This window comes from Furipterus horrens, unplaced genomic scaffold (assembly GCF_987537825.1).
Source record: "Furipterus horrens unplaced genomic scaffold, mFurHor1.1.pri manual_scaffold_2, whole genome shotgun sequence".
NCBI classification, from domain to species: Eukaryota; Metazoa; Chordata; class Mammalia; order Chiroptera; family Furipteridae; genus Furipterus; species Furipterus horrens.
The window spans coordinates 26,158,184-26,170,445 of record NW_028327172.1 but is presented as its reverse complement, the minus strand read 5'-3'; the positions used below and the strand labels follow the sequence as shown (position 1 = coordinate 26,170,445).

The 12,262-nt window shown below is 38.9% G+C and overlaps 1 non-coding gene across 1 annotated transcript; it reads right to left on the bottom strand.

The window, feature by feature from the left end:
* Nucleotides 1-4,013: 4,013 nt before the first annotated feature.
* LOC150018041 (small nucleolar RNA SNORA19) lies at nt 4,014-4,141 on the bottom strand. The gene has a single exon (XR_016509525.1). It is a non-coding gene; the product is annotated as a small nucleolar RNA SNORA19 (small nucleolar RNA).
* Between the last annotated feature and the right edge of the window lie 8,121 nt (nt 4,142-12,262).

Below are 12,262 nucleotides of genomic sequence, written 5' to 3'. Positions count from 1 at the left end.
CAGGATTCTTAATATATAGTCCCAGAAGTAGGATCGCTGACTAAGCCAACAACAAGTGCTGGCAAGGATGTGGAGAAAAGGGAACCTTAGTGCACTGCTGGTGGGAATGCAAAAGAGTGTGGAGTTTCCTCAAAAAACTAAAAATGGAACTGTCGTTTGATGCAGAATTTCCTTCCTTGTTTTCTAAGGCTGAATATATGTCATTGACTATATATGCCACATTTTGCTTATTCATTTTATATGATCTGCTTTTGGGTATTAAGGTCATTTCATATATTAGGCTTGCTCTTTCTAGATAAACTGCCTTTGATCCTTTTGTGAACAGGGTATAGCATAAATAAATATATTCATATATTTCATCCTCAGCAGGACCACAAGCTTCTTGTTTGAGGGTCAACTATATATACAAATATAGAATCATTATATTGTATGCCTGAAACCAATATAGTATTAAATATGTCAATTATGCTACACTAAAAATTAATTAATTAATTTTAAAAAAGAAAACAAGATACAGAAAATAAAAAACATGATTAATACATACTATCTGAGATAATATTGTATATTTATGCATTTTTTTTTCTACTTCAATGGAAGATAAGTCCCATAAAGGGATAAACCTTGTCCATATTGTTCTTGACTATGTTGCCAGTCTTAGGACAATGTCTAGCATATAGTAGGTGTTTAGTAAAAATATTTGTTCCATGAATAAACACATACAAACTTCTAGAGTCAGGAATTGTGTGGCCTTCACATTTGTATCTCCTTATTCCACCTCATCTTTGTACTTCCCAGCAGAGTACATAGTACCTATCATAAGTATAAAGGATTGTTGAACTCAATTGAACTGAGAATGGTAATACACCATTTTAATTTGTGTAGTTTCAAATAGTTTTAGCAAATGTATGTATTTGTCAAAGGTAAGGTGGATGGACTGGCACAAAAAAATATCATAAATTTTGGTGGGAAGAAATAAGATAAAATAGATTCTAAAACACGCCCCCTTTATTTAAAGATTAGCAACTGCATATCTAAATATCAAGGACAATACCTCACCAGTTGTAATGACCCTCCCTTACATTCAAATTACCTTTTAAAATATGAATGCAAAACACCAAGATGTTAAAAAGCAATTATCTCTAGACAGCAGGATTATATTTTTGTGGTTTTCTGCATTTTCCATATTTTCCACAATAATGAATGATTTTTTAAATAAGAAAAAAATATTCACAAAGAAATTAACAGTTTGATTATATTTTGTTCAAGCTTCTAGTTTGGAATATGCCAGCAGATTAATGTAACTAACACAGGAGCCTAAATTAAGCAGTATTTTTTCTAGATCCCTCTTTATTTATTAATGTCTCAGAATACATGTGAATTCTTAAATTATACTTCATGAAATCTATTCGGAGTTTTGATTAACTCCAGCTAACGAGAGCATAGCATATTACCATGTCACACAAGAACAGAAAATAGCTGGGTAAATTCTCTGTGTCCCTCTAGCGATGTCAGCCCTGCCAACGTTTCTTACTGACGTCCCCAAAACTGACATTACCCTTTCATTGATGTCATTGAATCAGGAAGCTGTAAAGCTGTTGCAAAGTGACTGTTTCTATTGCAAAGGTTTAAAACTTTAGAGATTGAAAGGTTAAAGTTAAAAATATGTATTTTAATTTGAACAACAGATGGCCTTGGAGTGACTACAAGGCTGAATTAACTCTAGAGGCTCTATGGCTGCTTGTGGAAGGGGGAAAAAAAAAAGACAACCAAAACCCTTTGAAAGCCCACACTGGAACACGCAGCTCAAGTGCTGGTGACATCAGCAGAATCTCTCTGCTGAATTAGAATCCCGAATTTGGCTGCAGAGCCATCTGTTAGCCTCCAGACAGAATAATCTTCTATGAAATTATGCTGCATAGTTTCACTAATGAACCTTCCCATTTGTCAGGGCCTCAGCCTCACAGCTGTCTCACCTCTTACAGCCGCGCGGCTCCCTGAGCCCCTGAGTTGCACAGAGGAATCCACTTGCTGAAGTCCACAGTGGAGCTGTCCTTTGGGAGGATATGTCCCATCTTAATAAATTGAATTCTAGGGAAACAGACTTTGAGATGGAGAGCTGTGTGGAGGTTTATTAAGAACACACTCTTGTAAGGAAATGAGGAAGGCATGAGGGGCAGAGGGGAAAGCCCACCCACAAGGTCATCAGCCTCAGCCATCCTGTGGGGAGCTCTGCTCCTCAGAGTTGTCCCGAACTCAGTCACGGGAGCCAGGTTCTTGTATCCTCACATTGACTATCATTGCACACAGGCTGCTTACTGAAAGAGAGCATTACCTTGAGTGATACAGCTCCTTGTGGCTGGAACAATTTCCAGTGGGGGACTCAGCCAGTATTCCCAATAGCTGAGTGATGAACACTTTGGCCCTGAATAGGGGGCTCTGAATACAGCACTCTAGTCCACCCAGCTCCTTCAGTGATTGTGGCATCAACACGCCTGGATTGACTTGGATCTCTTTGCCCACTGCCTTCTCGTTCAGCCTTGCCTAAACTTCTATCCAGGACCATGATGTCCTAGAGGAAAACCTCAGTTACCTGAACTATGTAGGTACTCATTCAATCATTTATTTTTTTAACTCAACTAATTATATGCTAAGGGTAAGCCCCCTCTTTTTTTTTGGGGGGGGACGCCATGTGTAGAGGCCTGGAAGCAAGAGGGAGAATCAGTGAGTTCAGAGAACTCAAAATGGGTCAGAACACACAAAAAAATAGTGAGAGAGAAGCAGGCGATTGTGAAGGGTGGTGTCTTCCATGCTACAGAGCTGTGGGATTTGACATCAGCCCCCTCATTCCATCCTCCTTCTACTTTTTTGGCAAAACCCTTTGGCGTTGACTCACCTCTTTCCCTAAGATTACATATCCAGTCGCACCACGGTACTTATCGGCTTCAGATCTCATCAAACCTGGTACTCGTCACATTTTGACAAGGAACGTCTTTCAGCACTTGGCGTTTGCTTGGGACTCATTGCACTTGCTAGAACTTGTGTGAGTCACGATGCTGCCCTGCAAAAGAAAATGCTTCACCATTGGGCACTCATCATTTTCAGTATTCATCACAAGTTCCAGTACGAATCAATGATGAGTACCAGGGTACCACTGCATACAGATATGTATATATTCCAAATTCTCATCACTTCCAGTGCCCTCACTCTGGGCCAAGCCTCATTGTTTCCTGCCTGGATTATTAAACTAGCATCCTAACTGGTATCTCTGCTTTTGCCCTTGTCCCTTGGTTAGTCTATTCTCAATAAGGAGCCAGAATGATCTAGTAAAGATATCAAGATTGTCTAATGCAAAGAGTAAAAACTAAAGTTCCTGGTACAACCTCCAAGACCCTATCTACCTGATCTATTTCCCCCACCATTACCACTCTGACTGTATCTCCCTCTCCAACTCTGCTCCACCAGGCTGGCTGATCTTCAAACAAATCAGCCATGCTCTTACTTTGGAATATTTCCTTTTCCTTCTTCCTAGATGATGTTACCCAAACAATGAAAGAGCAAGCTTCCTCACTTCTTCCATGTCTTTACTCAAAACTCACTTCCCTAGTAAGGATTTTCCTAGCCACACCATCTAAAGATTTATGTCAATGATGTTAGTGCCTTGAGAGTTATTGAATAAATGGGTAGAGAAGCTTTGGAAGGTTTTTTTTTGGGGGGGGGGGTGATTGAGGTGCCAGATAGCAGGTCTGTCTTCCTAGGAAGTAAATCTTTTTATTTTAAATTTTGAGCATGTTTAGTGGACAGCTTTTTAAAACCTCTGACACCATTATCTCCATTTTTAAGTAAACATAGTCTCTGAGCTAAAGTAGGGATTTTTTTAGGAGTTCTTGAGGAATTTGCCCCAGTGCTAAATAGCCTCTGCTTATCGAGGCTTGTGTTTTATAGTTTTCCTCCCATTTTGTCATGACTAGTAGCTTTTTATTTATTATTATTTTTATTTATTTTATTTTTTTATTACTCGTTGGAAGGAGACTGGCAGCATTACTACCGAGTTATACTGCTAATTAACCTTCAACTATTTGTATAGCACATAAGAAGTAACACTGCTCACACACACGAGAAAGCAGGTCAATGAAATGTGCACAACTAGTAGCTTTTTAGCTGTCAGTAAGCCTAAGACTTCTCCAACATATCAGACTCGACATGAACCAAAGGCATTGGCCTAGCATGTTATAATAACTGGAGAATCAAAAGATTCCCTGATCAACTAGAAAGCATAGAGGACTGGGAATTAGGAGATGTGGATTCCAGCATTGCCACTAATATGCTAAGTGATGTGGGAAAGGGAGAGAACTGGGTGATGTGTATATTATTTCCATCTTACAGATAGGGAAACCAGACTATGGGAAATTAATCTGTTCAAGATCAGATGGCTTGCCAATAATAAACCCAGGATTCATTCCAGGTCCACAGATTCCAAATACTCTGCTCTCTTTACCATACTGAGGTAGAGCACTATTTATGTCTTTGTAAGAAATGGCAAATGCATTAAATCAGTGACTGCAATAAAAAATAGTGTCATATGCTATGGGTTAATTGCTTGCAAGAACAGTGGTTCAGAGAAGAGGTAAATGTCAATCAGCCACAGATTGATTTCTGGCTCCAACAAGTAATTTAAACCACCCGAGCCTTGGTTTCCTTATTCATAAAATCTGGATAATAATAATACCCAGATCAAAGGGCTGTTGTAAGTTCATCTAGAATAATATAGTGATGCATTTTGCCTTAGTTAGTAGCTGGCATATAATAAGCACTAAGTAGTAAATAATTGCTTTATTATTATTATTATTACCAAAGTAAGTGAGTTTTTCCCCTTGACACCAGGCACCATCAGGGAACTTCTGAGCCATTTGTACAGGTGACCTCACAGACTTTGGTGTGGAAAGTGGAACACAAGTCAGCTCTGCAGCCGTGGAGTCGACAGAAAGGCAGTGTTATCTGGGCGTGTCTCTAAATGTACACAATATCAAAACGTGGGAAGAAGCCAGCCATGCTACGCAGCAGAGATGAAGCACTGGAGTGCCCTGGCCTGGGCATCTTGCTGCTTTCACCAGAAAGCTCCCAGCCGGCCTGCCACCAGAGCAGGTCTGAGCCGTCTCTTTCATGCAGAACATTACGTGGATTGGATTACATGGCTGTAAACTGATCAGTGCATATTCATAAGCTGTCAAGCAGCTGAGTTCAAACAATTGGACTGTCTTAATAAGATTAATAACTTGTTCCCTTTCTACAATTTTCTCCCTGCAAGATTCCATTCAAAATCCATCTGAGACAAGTGTCTTGGGAAAGTAGAAGGGTTGCAGGCTGCCCTGCATCTTCCTTCCTGAGGAAGACACTGCTGAAAAGGCCCTCCATGTCTGCTGCCCAGAACCACCTGTGCATCTGAAAATATGCAGAGAAAGCCCAAAGTCAAGAGAGTGGTAATGTAGACAGGAAGCTTAATAGGATAAATATGTATTCTTGAATGGTAACCCTCTCAAAGGGTGTGTGCTACTCACCCATGTATTGCGAGCCAAGGTCTACCTCCAAAAGCTGGAGTGTAACAGATGGCCCTACGTTCAATAATGTGAGGCAAAATTTCATAATTACATAATTGTTAAGGGATTGGTATAAAGGATGTGGAATTAGACAGACCTGCTTTTCAAATTGCAGTTCCATCCTTACTAATTTTGAGTACCTGGTGAAGTGACTTAACATCTCAAACCTTATTAGTTTTCTCCTCTTTAAAACAGTATAATGATACCTACTTGTGGCAAATGGACCCAGGCCTATCTGTTTACTCAAAAATATTAGATTCATCAAGAATTACTAGGTTCTTTTTGGTAGAGTGTAGATAGCCTGATTTAGTTGTGAGTAGATGAGGACTGTAGTTTCCTCCCCCCAAATCTCTCTACCCACTGCTACTTTGCAATGAAAGCAGTCCTAGGCCAAATTCTCAAATTTGGCTGCAGATAAATAGGCATACAACAGTCATACAACCCACTCTGTGAGTGTAACAAAGTCAGCTCTCTTTGGTTCTCTTTAGGTGGCTATGAAAATTTTTTAGAGGTAGAATTTTGTTTAAGTTTCTGGTTAAGAGGGAGGTAGCACCATCCTTTTTTTAAAACACTAAACCTAAGCATTCTTTTTTGAAGAAATTGTATTATTGGGTTACTAGATTTTTATATTCTATTTTAGTAATGGAATATAACACTTCTAGCCAATCCAGCATCTGGAAGCCTTCTCATTTCACCAGTGAAAAATGATTTCTAATATTTGTTATGCTAGTTAATAAACCTTTGGTGTTGAGCAGAGATCATGAGGGCTAAAGGACTAAAGTAGTTTTGTAGTAATTGCCTCTGGAATGTGTGGTTTCGATAGGGTCTTCTAAAGGCTAACTAGCCATATTTAGAGTGTGTTTTTCTAATTAGAGTCCTTTGAATATTAATTAATCATCCTGAAGTAGTTTTAATTAGGGTAATTAACTAGGGTAATTAACTACTGTAAGGTGTAGATTGAAACATACACACATATACATTACTATTTATGCTGATAAATTTCAAAATTAAAGACTACAAAGAGTATCTCATGAAATTAAGTGATTCATGTTAGGGACTTAGTGCTCTCCATATAGTAAATGACAGCCATTAACATTATATAAATCTGTATTTCTAATAATCAAATTAACTGAACTTGTGCCAATTAAGTCCATCTATTTTGGTTGCTGGCTCAGAGTTGTAGAACAAGTCCAGTGGTGAGTGACTGTGGATTTGTGAATGAATGATTCCATACCCATTGGTAGTCACCAGAAATACATTCATTGATGGTATAGGAGTTTTAAAAGGGATTGAAATTCTTGGGTGAGCAGGTGAGTGTGGGTGTAGAAAGCTTTAGATTCCGATACTAATTCATGTGATATTAGTAGATATCACTAGACAGTAAACTCCATAAAGACAGGAGATTCTTCTCTCCTCCCCAATCCCTACCTACTCTATCTCAGTGCTTTGAACAGTACCTGGTATATTGTAGTTGCTTAATAGATAGTGTGAATGAAGGAATAAGTTAATTTTGAAGCTCCATTCTGGTGTTCTTGAGGATGTTCAGAGCTTAGTCCTGTGCTAAGCATAAAGTAGATGCTCAATGAATGTTTATGACTTAAAATGAATGATCAGTTGAATAAACAAATGGAAGAACTTTTCTAAAGGCTATTGATGAACTAGGTGAAAATAATGCTTCATGGAAATCCAGATATGCTCTATTTATAATAACTCCAGTCAGTATTTTAGATAAGATGATGTGAGTATAGTGGCATTGTAACCCAACACATGTCTGTCTGAAAAGCACAGGTGAAAAATTCCGTATTGACCTGAATGAAGGGCTATTGTGTAGTTGTTGGTTGAAAGACTCCCTTCTAAGCTCATCATAATTTTTGTTTAGGGAACTGCCCTTTTCCTTTCTTTGTGGTACTTTTTGGCAAGCAGAAGTTTAATGATCAAATTTATCAACTTTTTTGGTTTACACATTTTATATCTTGTTCAAGAAATCTTTTACTACTTTTCCAACATAAAAAAATATATTCTTTTATATTTTTTACTAAACATTTAAAATTTTTGCCTTTCTCGAACATCATCAATCCATTGAGAATTGATATTTTGTGTATATATAGTGTAAACTAGGAATATAATTTTAGTTTTTCCTCCATATCATTATTATCCTACCAGTTGTGATTTAAACACAATTTTGTTAAGTAATCCAATAACTACATTTGATCATTTTTGAACTAAATATTTAGAGTTTTTTGGGGGGGAGAGTGGGGAAGATGCACAAGTAATATTAATTTCATCCCCCAACTAATATGACTGAGAGCCTATGGTTAGGAATTTGGGATGAAGTGTCCTACCTTCCCAACTCCATTTAGAGTCAAGTCTGGGACAGGCCAACACTTCCTTCTTGTTGCAAGTTTATTTCTCATCTGAGGAGGATGTCAACATTTGGTGTATGGAATCCCTCCTTGATTCTAGAATTTCTGCTTTACTTTCTTGTTCTTCTTTGGCTTCTTCAAGTTTCGCACCTCATGTATGGCTCAGTAAAGCCCCGGCTTTGGGCTACAGGAATGGCAATTTCAGTACTAGATTCTTTTTTAATGTTAATTATGGCCTCAAGGATTTTGAAAATCCCCTTTAATTTTCTGACAGCTCCTCTATGCATTTAAAATATATCTTAACAACTTAATTAAAAGTTTTAGGTGTTTTTTTTCCCCCATGAAGGAGTCTTTAAGAACCTAGTCTCTCATGTTGCTGAAATAGAAGCCTATAATTTTTTGTGTTTAAATCTTTGATCCATGTGGAATTAATTTTTAAATATTAAAGGGTGTGGTAGGGATCCTACTTTATTTTTTTCTAAAACCATCCAGTTAACCCAATTATTTATTGAATAATTCACAAGATGGCAGTTTTAGAAGGCAAATATTCAACATTTTATAGGGGAAAGAAAATTAATACTAATATAAATAAGACATAGTCCCTGTCTTATAAGATCTCACATTAAACAAATGACCTATTATTACCATTTGCCAATCTGCATTGGATATGATCAATGTTTTGTACCACCAGGACCATTTGTACTAGATATACCTCCACCTCTTTCTAGCTCAAAATATTTATAGATATGCACATACTGCTGGGAGTATAATGGAGGATGTATTAACAGTTTTTTTATGTTCATTGTGCTACTATACATAGTAGATGAGTTTCAGAAAAGTATTAAATTTATATCACGTTTAAAAATTTCTTGGCAAGTCCTCTATTTAAAGGGGTTTTTACTTTGAATTATTTTCAAAGTTGTTTTGAAGAGTACATAATGATGCCCTAATTTTTCTATGATGCAAGTAGGAATTCTCATTTACTAGGTTTCTTAATGGAAGATATAGTTGCATAATCCAGGTTCTTTTCTAAAAGAGGAAGAAAAATATATAAAGAGACTAGCAGTTTAAAAGTAAAGCAAATCAATGTGTGTTTTTAAAAATGCAACTGTTGGAATACTGACTTAAAGACATTTCTTAAGGATCATTTGCATGAATTAAAATTTGCTTGCCTCTACATGCAAGGCAACATTTTGGGCGAATTTTTTTTTAAAGCTCATTTTTAAGCTTTGTAGGATGGATGCCAAATGGTATTTTAAAAACACACAATTATAAAAAGAACGTGCGGTTTTGCCTGGAGTGCAGATGGAGCCCGTGTCAATTGAAGGCATTTTGCCTAAGAACACAGAGAAAATCACTTTTCTGTAAAGACCATAAACTCCATTTTTATGTTTCTGTTCATCTTAATTTGTGGAAGGTGGGAAGGAAACAGGGGGCTTAGGGATCGAGTTGTTTCAATAACCTCAAATTTTATATCAGTTATGCCATAAAAATCATTGACCTTCAAATTAATATTGAAAGAATATAATTTTGGTTATTTCTTATTACTTCTCTTATTGATTTATTTCTATGGTGTACAGATAGAGCCTAATTCTATTTTATGGCTATAACTAATATATATCTTTATAGCTCTTCACCTTGGCCTCTGCAGCACAAAGTATATTAATAATTTAAAGATGATAGTAGTAACTCTCATTGATCAAGTGTTACCTTGTGCCAGGCATTGTAGTAAGAACTGCAGAGGCATCATTTCATTTAAACTGTACAACAGAAGTAAGGAACCAGAGAGTGTTGAAGAGGTAAGGGCCAGAGGCCAGATCTGAGCATGTACTTAGACTTTAATTCCTTTCCCTTCACCACCTCAAGGATATTCTTTGTAAAAACATGTATGTGAAACTTCTAGTAAGAAGATGATATAAATCTTTATTTATTGACATGGAAGTATATCTGCTACATATTGTTATGTGCAAAGGCAAGTTATAGTATAGTTCATGCATATGCCTCCCATTTTTGTAAAAATAAATTTGTGTATGTGCAAAAATAGCTGAATAGACCCTTAAATGTTAATAACATTCACCAGTGATTTTTTAATATTCTTCTGTAACTTTTTTAATTTAATTTTTTGGTCATAGCTTTTTATTTCAAACAACAATTCTGAAAAAGAAATAGGTAGCAGCATATGGCTGTAACTGGGATCGGTGGTGTTAATACCATGTACCACTGCATCACTTATATATTACAATCTATTTTTATTATGATGCTAATTCTCATTATTAACCCTGGCTGGTTTGGCTCAGTGGATTGAGCGTCGGCCTGCGAGCTAAGTGTCACTGGTTCGATCTTCCAGTCAGGGCACATCAGAGAAGGAAAACTCTGATTCCAAAAAACCTCCGCTGCCTTGCGGCATACCTCTTCAGGGGAAAGGCTAAGGGAGTAAACCCCGACAGAAAATCCGGAGCCGGAGTCCCTAAGGCGGTTTGACGTTGTAGTCAACACCGGCAACTCCTGCGGCGCACCTGAAGCCAAGCTGTATTGACTCCGTCTTTCCCTTGGACCCTTCAGCTGCGAAGAGAGGGGGGGTCTGCTGCATGGGCAACAGCAGACCCTCCATATCACCCTGCCCAGGCTCTGTAGCTTCAGCTTCACTGGAGAGGACACTCCAGCGTCATCGCAAGATGTCGATTCAACACGGGAGGAGACAGATACCGTGTCACTCCCGAGTCGGACTGCACAGCCATTCTCGGCGGTGCAGATAGACTCTTAAGAAGCTACACCATCGTCTCTCGAGACGGACGGCTGCCGACAACGACGACGAATTCTCATTATCATATAGTTGAGATAAGATTAAGATTGCCTAGTGATAATTTCTCATTAATTTTCTATTTTTTAAGAAATTAGACTTCCGGCCAAGATGGAGGCTTAGACGGACACGCTAGGTCTCCCTCTACAACTATAGAGGAATACAACTACTTCAAAACAAAGGATAACTAGAAATTCCAGAAAATAAAACTACACGGAAGTCCAACATATGAAGTTATAAACCAACGGTGCCATTTGGGCAGGTAAGAGTTAAAGTGGGCAGTGCTGTTTGCGGTTGCACCCGGAGCGGCGGGTGGCGAGGTGTCCCGGTGGCCAAGCCCCTGGCGGTGCGCGACTCCGGAGCTGGGGAGAGCGGCTACGCAAGCCCCTGGCAGTGCGCGACCCCGGCGAGGAGTCCCGGTGGCCAAGTCCCTGGCGGTGCGCGACTCCGGAGCTGGGGAGAGCGGCCGCCCCATCGCCTTGAACAGTGAGGCCCAGGGGGGCGGGAGGACGGATCCCGGTCTCCTAGCTGAATAACTGTGTGAATCCATCTTGGACCCCCGCCCCCAAAGAAAGCACCACAGGGCTGCGAAATAGGTCGCGGACAAGCAGGCGCCGGTCGCTAATTTGTGACGCGTACACAGGCACTGCCCCCACAGCCAGCCCAAGAAAACAAAAAGCATCTGTCAAAATGAGGCAGGCAACTTTAGAAATACCGGTAACACAACTCACCAGGCAGCAGATAGAGAACCTGACAGATGAACAGATAAGAAACCTGTCAGAGGCTCAGTTCTGGGCCATTGTTATCAGGTGGCTTACAGAATTCACAAAAGAGCAGGAAAAAGATATGAAAGAAGCGAAAAACTTTCATAACGAAAGGAACAAAACAGCATACGAGACAGAAGGAAAGGAAATAAAATCCAGAGTTCATTTCAACAAACTGGAATATGGAGAAGGAACAAGCAGTCAACCAATGCAGAGAGAGGAAATGGGAAGCAACAACGAAAGGATCAGAAACCTCTGGGACAGCTATAAAAGGCCCAACATAAGAATCATTGGTTTGCCAGAGAATGAGGAAGATGAACTAGAACTTGAAAAATTGAGTGAAAATATAATAAAGGAGAACTTCCCAGACTTGGGAAAGGGAATAGACCTGCAGGTCCAGGAAGCAAGGAGAGTTCCCAAGAGACTGGACCCAGGGAGAACCACTCCAAGACACATTATAATCAAAATGTCAAAAATTAAAGATAAAGAGAGAATCTTAAAAGCAGCAAGAGAGAAGAAAAGAATTATGTACAAAGGGGTCCCAATTAGACTATCAGCAGACTTCTCAAGGGAAACCCTACAGGCAAGAAGGGACTGGCAAGAAATATTCAAAGTAATGAAAATCCAAAACCTACAACCACGAATACTCTATCCAGCGAAATTGTCATTCAGAATAGAAGGACAGAGAAAGTGTTTCCAGGACAAAATAAAACTGAAAGAGTTCATTAGATCCAAACCACT